Below are 15,468 nucleotides of genomic sequence, written 5' to 3'. Positions count from 1 at the left end.
AAAACAGGCTAAAAGCAAGAAAACATTGCTTTGAAGCTGTAAACAGCTATGTTAGTGTTTCTGGGGTTAAAATGTGTCTTAATCCAATGGAACTAACTAAATATAAGAGTTTGAGATAGATGTGGAGAGTTTAAAAGCCACTTATTCCCATTTTGTCCCAATAGAGGCTAAAACCAAGAAAACATTGCTTAGAAGCAGTAAACAGCTATGTTAGTGTTTATGGGGTTAAATTGTGTCTTAATCCAATGCAACTAACTAATTATAAGACTTTGAGATAGATGTGGAGAGTTTGAAAGCCACTTATACCCATTTTGTCCCAAAATAGGCTAAAAGCAAGAAAACACTGCTTAGAAGCTGTAAACAGTTATGTTAGTGTTTATATGGTTAAAATGTGTCTTAATCCAATGGAACTAACTAAATATAAGAGTTTGAGATAGATGTGGAGAGTTTAAAAGCCACTTATTCCCATTTTGTCCCAATGGAGGCTAAAACCAAGAAAACATTGCTTAGAAGCAGTAAACAGCTATGTTAGTGTTTATGGGGTTAAATTGTGTCTTAATCCAATGCAACTAACTAATTATAAGACTTTGAGATAGATGTGGAGAGTTTGAAAGCCACTTATACCCATTTTGTCCCAAAACAGGCTAAAAGCAAGAAAACATTGCTTACAAGCTGTAAACAGTTATGTTAGTGTTTATGGGGTTAAAATGTGTCTTAATCCAATGCAACTAACTAAATATAAGACTTTGAGATAGATGTGGAGAGTTTAAAAGGCACTTATACCCATTTTGTCCCAGAACAGGCTAACAGCAAGAAAACATTGCTTAGAAGCTGTAAACAGCTATGTTAGTGTTTATGGGGTTAAAATATGTCTTAATCCAATGGAACTAACTAAATACAAGAGTTTGAGATAGATGTGGAGAGTTTAAAAGCCACTTATTCCCATTTTGTCCCAATAGAGGCTAAAACCAAGAAAACATTGCTTAGAAGCAGTAAACAGCTTTGTTAGTGTTTCTAGGGTTAAAATGTGTCTTAATCCAATGCAACTAACTAATTATAAGACTTTGAGATAGATGTGGAGAGTTTAAAAGCCACTTTTACCCATTTTGTCCCAAAACAGGCTAAAAGCAAGAAAACATTGCTTTGAAGCTGTAAACAGCTATGTTAGTGTTTCTGGGGTTAAAATGTGTCTTAATCCAATGGAACTTATTAGAATGTACCAAGGAGGAGAGAGGAGAGGCCGGTAAGGCCGAGCCTTGGAAGAAGAGAAGAAAGGCCGGAAAGGCCATGTAAAGGCCGGTAAGGCCATGTCCGTGTCCGTGAGCGACCATGTACCGTGTCCGGTACCATGTACCGTGTCCGCGAACGGACCCATGTCCGGTGAGCGGCCAGTTAGGCCGTGAACACATTGAAGAGAAGGCCCGTCCGTACAGGCCCGTCCGTACAGGCCCGTCCGTACAATGAAGAGAAGGCCCGTCCGTACGGTCTCGGCCCTTAGGCCTACGCTCGGTCCAGTAGATAGAGAGGCCGAGTTTGAGAGGCTTGGGAGAAAGGAAAACGAGGCCTTACAAGGGAGAGAGGCCCATAAAGAAGAAGAAAGGAAAACCCACAAGGAAAAGGAAGGAAGGGAGAAGATTCACGTGAGCGTTTGGTGAAGGAAGGAAGTCGCTTTCACCAAGTTGAATTGAGAACGTCCCTATCACCTTCTTCTTCTCTCTTTGTGTCTAACGGTCATATGACCTTCTTCTCCTATATTAATGTATAATCTCTCATATGTACAACACAACATTATTCAATAAGAGAAACCGATTCCCTCTCTACACCTCTTGTTCTTGTTCTTATCAACAATGTAGAGTGGTGTAGGATTAGCGGTTAGAGGCTGCCCTTAAGGCAGCCTATTCTCTTATCAAATCCCACCTAAACTCTTCTTATTTACTGCTTTACTTAGCCTAGATTACTGATTCTTAATCCTCCTTCTCCTAAGTACACAAACTCTAAGTGTTGTGATACTAGAAGAGGATAAGTCTCAAACTAGTGCTTCTCCTAGTTAGGATCCGCTTACTCTCTAGTATTTGGGTTCTATCTAGCTTGTTTATGGGGAGTTCATCACAAGTTGATGTTCTCTCCTCCTCCTTGAGAATGAGTTAGTTTGTTGTGGGTAAAGGGGGATTCATTCACCAAGTGTTTGTCTACCCTCTCTTGTGAGCTTTGTCTCATAAATCCCAACATGGTATCAGAGCAGGTTCTGTTCTTGGTGATTCAAACTCATTCTCAATGTCGTTTTCTTAGGAGTTAGCTTAGTTAAAGTTTTAATCCTAGCTTAGGTGTTAATTCGCTTAGCTTAGTTCTTTAAAGCTTTAATTTTGCTTTTGTTGTTAAATCGATTCTCTAGCAGCTCATTGTTGAGTAAGCTTGGTCTCTTGTCTTGTTAGAATTTGTAGACCAAGTGTGTGAAAGAAATCGATTTTAAAACCTCATCTTTAGGCTTACCGATTTGGTGAAAGCTTGGGTTTAAATGAGGTGGTGATGAACCAAGGAGCAAATCGGTTTTGTTCTTGGTAAGGATTCACGTTTTTGTGTGCTTGTATGAGCCACGAAATTCTTAGGATTTAGTTCTCTTAGGATTTAGTTAATTTTCCTCTAAAGGTTTAATTTTGCTTTTGTTAAATTTCCTTTAAAGGCTTAATTACTAAATCGCTTCTTCTTCTTCTCAAGGTTGAGAAAGCTTTGTTTCTGGCCATATGGTGTGTCCAGATTCGAGTTTGGGGAAGAGAGAGTTCTTGTTTTTAGCATGTTTGGCCCGCTTGGTCAAATAGATTCAAGTTGGTCCAAGATGCATTCTTTTAACCAATGGACAAAAGGTTGTTCCAAAGGTGTTTCTTCTTTTATTTGAATTTTGAACATGGAAAGCATCTTCTATATGCTATTTCGTGATCCTTGAAGGCATTAGACTCTTGGAGAACACCTGTTTAAGTGATTCTACCATGAGAAGTGTCCTAAACCTTTGGAGAAACTAATTTTCCATAAGGTCCATGTGTTTCAGCCATTAAAGCACCAAAAGAGATTGTCTTCTTGGTTGTTCTTGGCTGTCAAAGCTTCTGCAAACTCAAGAAAACAGAGTCTAACTCTGTCCATAGGAACTCTTGAGCTCTATTCTACTCTCCATTCACCTTATACTATCGCCCATATTCTCTCTTATACTCTCTTATACTTTATTCTCTTGGTTACTTATACTTGGTTACTTATTCTCTAAATTCTATTTTATTTTCAGTAATATTCTATATTCTCTATTCTCTAATCTCTAACAATCTCTTGTTTAGAATCTGTTCCATTGAATTTGGTTTCAGCTTCAGCCTTGAAGATTGTGTGGAGCTCGCCTACTATCTCAAGAAGAAGAAGTGGCGAGGTTGAAGGCTACAAGATAGCCATGAGGAGAGCGCAGCACAATGCCTGGAGTTAGAACCAAGGGCCACCAAGTCTTTGTTAAGCTGGTGGAAGGTGATGAATCAGTCCAAGAGCATGTGTGTTAGTGCCAAGTTGTTGATCGGATGTGCACAATGGTCTTTAGGAAAGGTGATGCACAAGGTTTCAACTGTTGATTGGATGTGCACAAGAACGGTGATGCACAAGGCTTCAACTGAGGTGATGAGGTTTCAGCCCATCATCAAGTAAAGGTTACGGGGGAGATCAAGTGACTTCAGACCGTACCTCACAGATTCTGCTCGGCCACAAGCAAAAGTCTTTACTTAAAGCTCAGCCGAAGCGTCTCAAAGATCGACTCGGACGAAACCCTTCCACTGCGATTCGGCTTCCGCGTTCTTCATTAAAGTTCGAGACCACAGAGTCATCTTGCCAGTGGAAGTGGAATCATACCAATCCGAGCAGCCGTTCGAAAGTTATGTCCGATTCAGTGGGCATATGTCAGTCTGACGATAAAACTGACCGGGTTAAAAACCATGGTTAGAGAAGCGGTCTCAAGGAGGAATTTCAAACCGCATCAGTGTTCAACCCTCTCCTTCCTATCCATCAAAACACCATAAAGGCTGTGCTCTAAACCCTTCTCTATTTTAATTCATAAATTCATTACCTTAGCTTCATTACTAGTCTTTAGTCTTTAATATGATTCTTCTTAAATTGTCACACTTTTAGAATTTTTCTTTGATATTCCTCATAGCAAACACTTATTCTTTTCTTCTTTATCACTTGTTTAAGGGTAAAGGAGACTATGAGAGCCTCAAAGGAATTCTAAAGGAACAAGGATGGAGATCATAAGGAATGTGCTAAAGGCAAGGAGGGCTAAGGAAGTGTAGCGGTTCAAAGGCTTAAAGAGAAGAGAGCTGGTTCTTGACAAACCAAGATCATTGCGACATCAAGGAACGTGGAGACTACACTCTTTTTACTTAACAAAGTTTTCTCCCAAGTGGTTTTCTTTGTTAAGGTTTTTAATGAGGTAGTCCTCACGTGTCCACGCTTGATCTTTGGTCCCCATGGTGCCCTGCAGATCAAACGTGCGGGGGAGTATTAGAATGTACCAAGGAGGAGAGAGGAGAGGCCGGTAAGGCCGAGCCTTGGAAGAAGAGAAGAAAGGCCGGAAAGGCCATGTAAAGGCCGGTAAGGCCATGTCCGTGTCCGTGAGCGACCATGTACCGTGTCCGGTACCATGTACCGTGTCCGCGAACGGACCCATGTCCGGTGAGCGGCCAGTTAGGCCGTGAACACATTGAAGAGAAGGCCCGTCCGTACAGGCCCGTCCGTACAGGCCCGTCCGTACAATGAAGAGAAGGCCCGTCCGTACGGTCTCGGCCCTTAGGCCTACGCTCGGTCCAGTAGATAGAGAGGCCGAGTTTGAGAGGCTTGGGAGAAAGGAAAACGAGGCCTTACAAGGGAGAGAGGCCCATAAAGAAGAAGAAAGGAAAACCCACAAGGAAAAGGAAGGAAGGGAGAAGATTCACGTGAGCGTTTGGTGAAGGAAGGAAGTCGCTTTCACCAAGTTGAATTGAGAACGTCCCTATCACCTTCTTCTTCTCTCTTTGTGTCTAACGGTCATATGACCTTCTTCTCCTATATTAATGTATAATCTCTCATATGTACAACACAACATTATTCAATAAGAGAAACCGATTCCCTCTCTACACCTCTTGTTCTTGTTCTTATCAACAATGTAGAGTGGTGTAGGATTAGCGGTTAGAGGCTGCCCTTAAGGCAGCCTATTCTCTTATCAAATCCCACCTAAACTCTTCTTATTTACTGCTTTACTTAGCCTAGATTACTGATTCTTAATCCTCCTTCTCCTAAGTACACAAACTCTAAGTGTTGTGATACTAGAAGAGGATAAGTCTCAAACTAGTGCTTCTCCTAGTTAGGATCCGCTTACTCTCTAGTATTTGGGTTCTATCTAGCTTGTTTATGGGGAGTTCATCACAAGTTGATGTTCTCTCCTCCTCCTTGAGAATGAGTTAGTTTGTTGTGGGTAAAGGGGGATTCATTCACCAAGTGTTTGTCTACCCTCTCTTGTGAGCTTTGTCTCATAAATCCCAACAGAACTAACTAAATATAAGAGTTTGAGATAGATGTGGAGAGTTTAAAAGCCACTTATTCCCATTTTGTCCCAATAGAGGCTAAAACCAAGAAAACATTGCTTAGAAGCAGTAAACAGCTATGTTAGTGTTTATGGGGTTAAATTGTGTCTTAATCCAATGCAACTAACTAATTATAAGACTTTGAGATAGATGTGGAGAGTTTAAAAGCCACTTTTACCCATTTTGTCCCAAAACAGGCTAAAAGCAAGAAAACATTGCTTTGAAGCTGTAAACAGCTATGTTAGTGTTTCTGGGGTTAAAATGTGTCTTAATCCAATGGAACTAACTAAATATAAGAGTTTGAGATAGATGTGGAGAGTTTAAAAGCCACTTATTCCCATTTTGTCCCAATAGAGGCTAAAACCAAGAAAACATTGCTTAGAAGCAGTAAACAGCTTTGTTAGTGTTTCTAGGGTTAAAATGTGTCTTAATCCAATGCAACTAACTAATTATAAGACTTTGAGATAGATGTGGAAAGTTTAAAAGCCACTTTTACCCATTTTGTCCCAAAACAGGCTAAAAGCAAGAAAACATTGCTTTGAAGCTGTAAACAGCTATGTTAGTGTTTCTGGGGTTAAAATGTGTCTTAATCCAATGGAACTAACTAAATATAAGAGTTTGAGATAGATGTGGAGAGTTTAAAAGCCACTTATTCCCATTTTGTCCCAATAGAGGCTAAAACCAAGAAAACATTGCTTAGAAGCAGTAAACAGCTTTGTTAGTGTTTCTAGGGTTAAAATGTGTCTTAATCCAATGCAACTAACTAACTATAAGACTTTGAGATAGATGTGGAGAGTTTAAAAGCCACTTATACCCATTTTGTCCCAAAATAGGCTAAAAGCAAGAAAACATTGCTTAGAAGCTGTAAACAGTTATGTTAGTGTTTCTGGGGTTAAAATGTGTCTTAATCCAATGGAACTAACTAAATATAAGAGTTTGAGATAGATGTGGAGAGTTTAAAAGCACTTATTCCCATTTTGTCCCAATAGAGGCTAAAACCAAGAAAACATTGCTTAGAAGCAGTAAACAGCTATGTTAGTGTTTATGGGGTTAAATTGTGTCTTAATCCAATGCAACTAACTAATTATAAGACTTTGAGATAGATGTGGAGAGTTTGAAAGCCACTTATACCCATTTTGTCCCAAAACAGGCTAAAAGCAAGAAAACATTGCTTAGAAGCTGTAAACAGTTATGTTAGTGTTTATGGGGTTAAAATGTGTCTTAATCCAATGCAACTAACTAAATATAAGACTTTGAGATAGATGTGGAGAGTTTAAAAGCCACTTATACCCATTTTGTCCCAAAACAGGCTAACACCAAGAAAACATTGCTTAGAAGCTGTAAACAGCTATGTTAGTGTTTATGGGGTTAAAATATGTCTTAATCCAATGGAACTAACTAAATACAAGAGTTTGAGATAGATGTGGAGAGTTTAAAAGCCACTTATTCCCATTTTGTCCCAATAGAGGCTAAAACCAAGAAAACATTGCTTAGAAGCAGTAAACAGCTTTGTTAGTGTTTCTAGGGTTAAAATGTGTCTTAATCCAATGCAACTAACTAATTATAAGACTTTGAGATAGATGTGGAGAGTTTAAAAGCCACTTTTACCCATTTTGTCCCAAAACAGGCTAAAAGCAAGAAAACATTGCTTTGAAGCTGTAAACAGCTATGTTAGTGTTTCTGGGGTTAAAATGTGTCTTAATCCAATGGAACTAACTAAATATAAGAGTTTGAGATAGATGTGGAGAGTTTAAAAGCCACTTATTCCCATTTTGTCCCAATAGAGGCTAAAACCAAGAAAACATTGCTTAGAAGCAGTAAACAGCTATGTTAGTGTTTATGGGGTTAAATTGTGTCTTAATCCAATGCAACTAACTAATTATAAGACTTTGAGATAGATGTGGAGAGTTTGAAAGCCACTTATACCCATTTTGTCCCAAAATAGGCTAAAAGCAAGAAAACACTGCTTAGAAGCTGTAAACAGTTATGTTAGTGTTTATATGGTTAAAATGTGTCTTAATCCAATGGAACTAACTAAATATAAGAGTTTGAGATAGATGTGGAGAGTTTAAAAGCCACTTATTCCCATTTTGTCCCAATGGAGGCTAAAACCAAGAAAACATTGCTTAGAAGCAGTAAACAGCTATGTTAGTGTTTATGGGGTTAAATTGTGTCTTAATCCAATGCAACTAACTAATTATAAGACTTTGAGATAGATGTGGAGAGTTTGAAAGCCACTTATACCCATTTTGTCCCAAAACAGGCTAAAAGCAAGAAAACATTGCTTACAAGCTGTAAACAGTTATGTTAGTGTTTATGGGGTTAAAATGTGTCTTAATCCAATGCAACTAACTAAATATAAGACTTTGAGATAGATGTGGAGAGTTTAAAAGCCACTTATACCCATTTTGTCCCAGAACAGGCTAACAGCAAGAAAACATTGCTTAGAAGCTGTAAACAGCTATGTTAGTGTTTATGGGGTTAAAATATGTCTTAATCCAATGGAACTAACTAAATACAAGAGTTTGAGATAGATGTGGAGAGTTTAAAAGCCACTTATTCCCATTTTGTCCCAATAGAGGCTAAAACCAAGAAAACATTGCTTAGAAGCAGTAAACAGCTTTGTTAGTGTTTCTAGGGTTAAAATGTGTCTTAAACCAATGCAACTAACTAATTATAAGACTTTGAGATAGATGTGGAGAGTTTAAAAGCCACTTTTACCCATTTTGTCCCAAAACAGGCTAAAAGCAAGAAAACATTGCTTTGAAGCTGTAAACAGCTATGTTAGTGTTTCTGGGGTTAAAATGTGTCTTAATCAAATGGAACTAACTAAATATAAGAGTTTGAGATAGATGTGGAGAGTTTAAAAGCCACTTATTCCCATTTTGTCCCAATAGAGGCTAAAACCAAGAAAACATTGCTTAGAAGCAGTAAACAGCTATGTTAGTGTTTATGGGGTTAAATTGTGTCTTAATCCAATGCAACTAACTAATTATAAGACTTTGAGATAGATGTGGAGAGTTTGAAAGCCACTTATACCCATTTTGTCCCAAAATAGGCTAAAAGCAAGAAAACACTGCTTAGAAGCTGTAAACAGTTATGTTAGTGTTTATATGGTTAAAATGTGTCTTAATCCAATGGAACTAACTAAATATAAGAGTTTGAGATAGATGTGGAGAGTTTAAAAGCCACTTATTCCCATTTTGTCCCAATAGAGGCTAAAACCAAGAAAACATTGCTTAGAAGCAGTAAACAGCTTTGTTAGTGTTTCTAGGGTTAAAATGTGTCTTAATCCAATGCAACTAACTAATTATAAGACTTTGAGATAGATGTGGAGAGTTTAAAAGCCACTTATACCCATTTTGTCCCAAAATAGGCTAAAAGCAAGAAAACATTGCTTAGAAGCTGTAAACAGTTATGTTAGTGTTTCTGGGGTTAAAATGTGTCTTAATCCAATGGAACTAACTAAATATAAGAGTTTGAGATAGATGTGGAGAGTTTAAAAGCACTTATTCCCATTTTGTCCCAATAGAGGCTAAAACCAAGAAAACATTGCTTAGAAGCAGTAAACAGCTATGTTAGTGTTTATGGGGTTAAATTGTGTCTTAATCCAATGCAACTAACTAATTATAAGACTTTGAGATAGATGTGGAGAGTTTGAAAGCCACTTATACCCATTTTGTCCCAAAACAGGCTAAAAGCAAGAAAACATTGCTTAGAAGCTGTAAACAGTTATGTTAGTGTTTATGGGGTTAAAATGTGTCTTAATCCAATGCAACTAACTAAATATAAGACTTTGAGATAGATGTGGAGAGTTTAAAAGCCACTTATACCCATTTTGTCCCAAAACAGGCTAACACCAAGAAAACATTGCTTAGAAGCTGTAAACAGCTATGTTAGTGTTTATGGGGTTAAAATATGTCTTAATCCAATGGAACTAACTAAATACAAGAGTTTGAGATAGATGTGGAGAGTTTAAAAGCCACTTATTCCCGTTTTGTCCCAATAGAGGCTAAAACCAAGAAAACATTGCTTAGAAGCAGTAAACAGCTTTGTTAGTGTTTCTAGGGTTAAAATGTGTCTTAATCCAATGCAACTAACTAATTATAAGACTTTGAGATAGATGTGGAGAGTTTAAAAGCCACTTTTACCCATTTTGTCCCAAAACAGGCTAAAAGCAAGAAAACATTGCTTTGAAGCTGTAAACAGCTATGTTAGTGTTTCTGGGGTTAAAATGTGTCTTAATCCAATGGAACTAACTAAATATAAGAGTTTGAGATAGATGTGGAGAGTTTAAAAGCCACTTATTCCCATTTTGTCCCAATAGAGGCTAAAACCAAGAAAACATTGCTTAGAAGCAGTAAACAGCTATGTTAGTGTTTATGGGGTTAAATTGTGTCTTAATCCAATGCAACTAACTAATTATAAGACTTTGAGATAGATGTGGAGAGTTTGAAAGCCACTTATACCCATTTTGTCCCAAAATAGGCTAAAAGCAAGAAAACACTGCTTAGAAGCTGTAAACAGTTATGTTAGTGTTTATATGGTTAAAATGTGTCTTAATCCAATGGAACTAACTAAATATAAGAGTTTGAGATAGATGTGGAGAGTTTAAAAGCCACTTATTCCCATTTTGTCCCAATGGAGGCTAAAACCAAGAAAACATTGCTTAGAAGCAGTAAACAGCTATGTTAGTGTTTATGGGGTTAAATTGTGTCTTAATCCAATGCAACTAACTAATTATAAGACTTTGAGATAGATGTGGAGAGTTTAAAAGCCACTTTTACCCATTTTGTCCCAAAACAGGCTAAAAGCAAGAAAACATTGCTTACAAGCTGTAAACAGTTATGTTAGTGTTTATGGGGTTAAAATGTGTCTTAATCCAATGCAACTAACTAAATATAAGACTTTGAGATAGATGTGGAGAGTTTAAAAGCCACTTATACCCATTTTGTCCCAGAACAGGCTAACAGCAAGAAAACATTGCTTAGAAGCTGTAAACAGCTATGTTAGTGTTTATGGGGTTAAAATATGTCTTAATCCAATGGAACTAACTAAATACAAGAGTTTGAGATAGATGTGGAGAGTTTAAAAGCCACTTATTCCCATTTTGTCCCAATAGAGGCTAAAACCAAGAAAACATTGCTTAGAAGCAGTAAACAGCTTTGTTAGTGTTTCTAGGGTTAAAATGTGTCTTAATCCAATGCAACTAACTAATTATAAGACTTTGAGATAGATGTGGAGAGTTTAAAAGCCACTTTTACCCATTTTGTCCCAAAACAGGCTAAAAGCAAGAAAACATTGCTTTGAAGCTGTAAACAGCTATGTTAGTGTTTCTGGGGTTAAAATGTGTCTTAATCCAATGGAACTAACTAAATATAAGAGTTTGAGATTGTTGGGATTTATGAGACAAAGCTCACAAGAGAGGGTAGACAAACACTTGGTGAATGAATCCCCCTTTACCCACAACAAACTAACTCATTCTCAAGGGGGAGGAGAGAACATCAACTTGTGATGAACTCCCCATAATCTAGACTTAGTAAAGCAATAAATAAGAAGAGTTTAGGTGGGATTTGAGAAGAGAATAGGCTGCCTTAAGGGCAGCCCCTAACCGATTCCCTAAACTATCTACATTGAAGCTAAGAACAAGAACACAAGGTAAAAGAGGGGAAATCGGATCTCTTCTATTAGATTGTTGTATTGTGATGTGTTACATATGAGAGAATTACAGCTTAATATAGAGAAAACAAAGGCATAGAGCCGTTAGGCACACAAGGGATTCAAAGGAAAGATGAAAGGGACAGCTCCTTGTCTTTGGTTGACTCGCTATGCTTCCCAACCAAAGCCACACGTGATTTCCTTCCCTTCCATGCCTTGTGACCGTTAGATCTCCTTCCCTTATGGCCATTGGATCCTTCTTCCCTTCCTTGTGAGATATTTCCTTCTTCTTGGGCTTCTTCTTCTTATAAGGCCTTTGTTCTTCTTATATTGCACTTATGGCCTTGCTGACCACTCTCCTTGCTCTCACGGCCCACATGGCCTTATTGGCCACTCTTATTGTGCTCACGGCCTTACTGGCCGCTCCCACACCACTCATGGCCTTACCGGCCACACTTCTTGTACTAGCAGCCTTACCGGCCACTCTCTTCTTCCTTGTGCAGCTCGGCCTCACCGGCCTCACTCTCTCTTCTCCTTCATATATACTAATACTCCCCCGCACGTTTGATCTGCAGGGCACCATGGGGACCAAAGATCAAGCGTGGACACGTGAGGACTACCTCATTAAAAACCTTAACAAAGAAAACCACTTGGGAGAAAACTTTGTTAAGTAAAAAGAGTGTAGTCTCCACGTTCCTTGATGTCGCAATGATCTTGGTTTGTCAAGAACCAGCTCTCTTCTCTTTAAGCCTTTGAACCGCTACACTTCCTTAGCCCTCCTTGCCTTTAGCACATTCCTTATGATCTCCATCCTTGTTCCTTTAGAATTACTTTGAGGCTCTCATAGTCTCCTTTACCCTTAAACAAGTGATAAAGAAGAAAAGAATAAGTGTTTGCTATGAGGAATATCAAAGAAAAATTCTAAAAGTGTGACAATTTAAGAAGAATCATATTAAAGACTAAAGACTAGTAATGAAGCTAAGGTAATGAATTTATGAATTAAAATAGAGAAGGGTTTAGAGCACAGCCTTTAGAGAGTTGATCACAGTTGCGGTTTGGAATTCCTCCTTGAGACCGCTCCTCTAACCATGGTTTTAAACCCGGTCAGTTTTATTTGTCAGACTGACACATGCCCACTGAATCGGACATAACTTTCGAACGGCTGCTCGGATTGGTATGATTCCACTTCCACTGGCAAGATGACTCTGTGGTCTCGAACTTTAATGAAGAACGCGGAAGCCGAATCGCAGTGGAAGGGTTTCGTCCGAGTCGATCTTTGAGACGCTTCGGCTGAGCTTTAAGTAAAGACTTTTGCTTGTGGCCGAGCAGAATCTGTGAGGTACGGTCTGAAGTCACTTGATCTCCCCCGTAACCTTTACTTGATGATGGGCTGAAACCTCATCACCTCAGTTGAAGCCTTGTGCATCACCGTTCTTGTGCACATCCAATCAACAGTTGAAACCTTGTGCATCACCTTTCCTAAAGACCATTGTGCACATCCGATCAACAACTTGGCACTAACACACATGCTCTTGGACTGATTCATCACCTTCCACCAGCTTAACAAAGACTTGGTGGCCCTTGGTTCTAACTCCAGGCATTGTGCTGCGCTCTCCTCATGGCTATCTTGTAGCCTTCAACCTCGCCACTTCTTCTTCTTGAGATAGTAGGCGAGCTCCACACAATCTTCAAGTTTGAAACTGAAACCAAAACTCAATGGGACAGTTTCTAAACAAGAGATTGGTAGAGATTAGAGTATAGAGAATATAGAATATTACTGAAAATAAAATAGAGAATTTAGAGAATTAATAAGAGTATATATGGAGAATAGAAAGTGAGAGTATAAGGGAGAGTATTGGCGGTAGTATAAGATGAATGGAGAGTAGAATAGAGAATCTGCTCAAGAGTTCTTATGGACAGAGTTTAACTCTGTTTTCTTGAGTTGAACGAAGCTTTGACAGCCAAGAACATCCAAGAAGACAATCTCTTTTGGTGCTTTAATGGCTGAAACACAATGGACCTTATGGAAAATTAGTTTCTCCAAAGGTTTAACAACAAAACTCCTTGTAGAATCACTTAAACAAGTGTTCTTCAAGAGATTAAGGCTTTAGATCCACAAAGATAACATATAGAAGATGTTTTTCGTGGTCCCAAGCAAAGAAGAAACAACAAAAGCCTTTGGAACAACCTATTGTCCAACGGTTAAAAGAATGCATCTTGGACCAACTTGAATCTATTTGACCAAGCGGGCTCTACATGCTAAAATAAAGTCTCTCTCTTCCTCAAACTCGAACCTGGACACACCATATGACCAGAAACAAAGCTTTCTCAACCTTGAGAAGAAGAAGAAGCGATTTAGTAATTAAGCCTTTAAAGGAAATTTAACAAAAGCAAAATTAAACCTTTAGAGGAAAATTAACTAAATCCTAAGAGAACTAAATCCTAAGAATTTCGTGGCTCATACAAGCACACAAGAACCGTGAATCCTCACCATGAACAACACAATTTGCTCAATGGTTCATCACTTCCCACACATCCCAAAATAAACAAAGCTATTACCAAATCGGTAAAGCTTAAGGATGGGGCTTGTAAAATCGATTTCTTTCCACACACTTGGTCTACAAATTCTAACAAGACAAGAGACCAAGCTTACTCAACAATGAGCTGCTAGAGAATCGATTTAATCAACAAAAGCAAAATTAAAGCTTTAAAGAAACTAAGCTAAGCGATTTAACACCTAAGCAAAGTCTAAAACTTTAACTAAGCTAACTCCTAAGAAAACGACTTTGAGAATGAGTTTAAATTACCAAGAACAGAACCTGCTCTGATACCATGTTGGGATTTATGAGACAAAGCTCACAAGAGAGGGTAGACAAACACTTGGTGAATGAATCCCCCTTTACCCACAACAAACTAACTCATTCTCAAGGGGGAGGAGAGAACATCAACTTGTGATGAACTCCCCATAATCTAGACTTAGTAAAGCAATAAATAAGAAGAGTTTAGGTGGGATTTGAGAAGAGAATAGGCTGCCTTAAGGGCAGCCCCTAACCGATTCCCTAAACTATCTACATTGAAGCTAAGAACAAGAACACAAGGTAAAAGAGGGGAAATCGGATCTCTTCTATTAGATTGTTGTATTGTGATGTGTTACATATGAGAGAATTACAGCTTAATATAGAGAAAACAAAGGCATAGAGCCGTTAGGCACACAAGGGATTCAAAGGAAAGATGAAAGGGACAGCTCCTTGTCTTTGGTTGACTCGCTATGCTTCCCAACCAAAGCCACACGTGATTTCCTTCCCTTCCATGCCTTGTGACCGTTAGATCTCCTTCCCTTATGGCCATTGGATCCTTCTTCCCTTCCTTGTGAGATATTTCCTTCTTCTTGGGCTTCTTCTTCTTATAAGGCCTTTGTTCTTCTTATATTGCACTTATGGCCTTGCTGACCACTCTCCTTGCTCTCACGGCCCACATGGCCTTATTGGCCACTCTTATTGTGCTCACGGCCTTACTGGCCGCTCCCACACCACTCATGGCCTTACCGGCCACACTTCTTGTACTAGCAGCCTTACCGGCCACTCTCTTCTTCCTTGTGCAGCTCGGCCTCACCGGCCTCACTCTCTCTTCTCCTTCATATATACTAATAGAGATAGATGTGGAGAGTTTAAAAGCCACTTATTCCAATTTTGTCCCAATAGAGGCTAAAACCAAGAAAACATTGCTTAGAAGCAGTAAACAGCTATGTTAGTGTTTATGGGGTTAAATTGTGTCTTAATCCAATGCAACTAACTAATTATAAGACTTTGAGATAGATGTGGAGAGTTTGAAAGCCACTTATACCCATTTTGTCCCAAAATAGGCTAAAAGCAAGAAAACACTGCTTAGAAGCTGTAAACAGTTATGTTAGTGTTTATATGGTTAAAATGTGTCTTAATCCAATGGAACTAACTAAATATAAGAGTTTGAGATAGATGTGGAGAGTTTAAAAGCCACTTATTCCCATTTTGTCCCAATGGAGGCTAAAACCAAGAAAACATTGCTTAGAAGCAGTAAACAGCTATGTTAGTGTTTATGGGGTTAAATTGTGTTTTAATCCAATGCAACTAACTAATTATAAGACTTTGAGATAGATGTGGAGAGTTTGAAAGCCACTTATACCCATTTTGTCCCAAAACAGGCTAAAAGCAAGAAAACATTGCTTACAAGCTGTAAACAGTTATGTTAGTGT

This window comes from Camelina sativa, chromosome 20 (genome assembly GCF_030686135.1).
Source record: "Camelina sativa cultivar CO46 ecotype springtype chromosome 20, ASM3068613v1".
Lineage (NCBI taxonomy): Eukaryota > Viridiplantae > Streptophyta > Magnoliopsida > Brassicales > Brassicaceae > Camelina > Camelina sativa.
Note: the sequence above shows the minus strand (reverse complement) of the source record.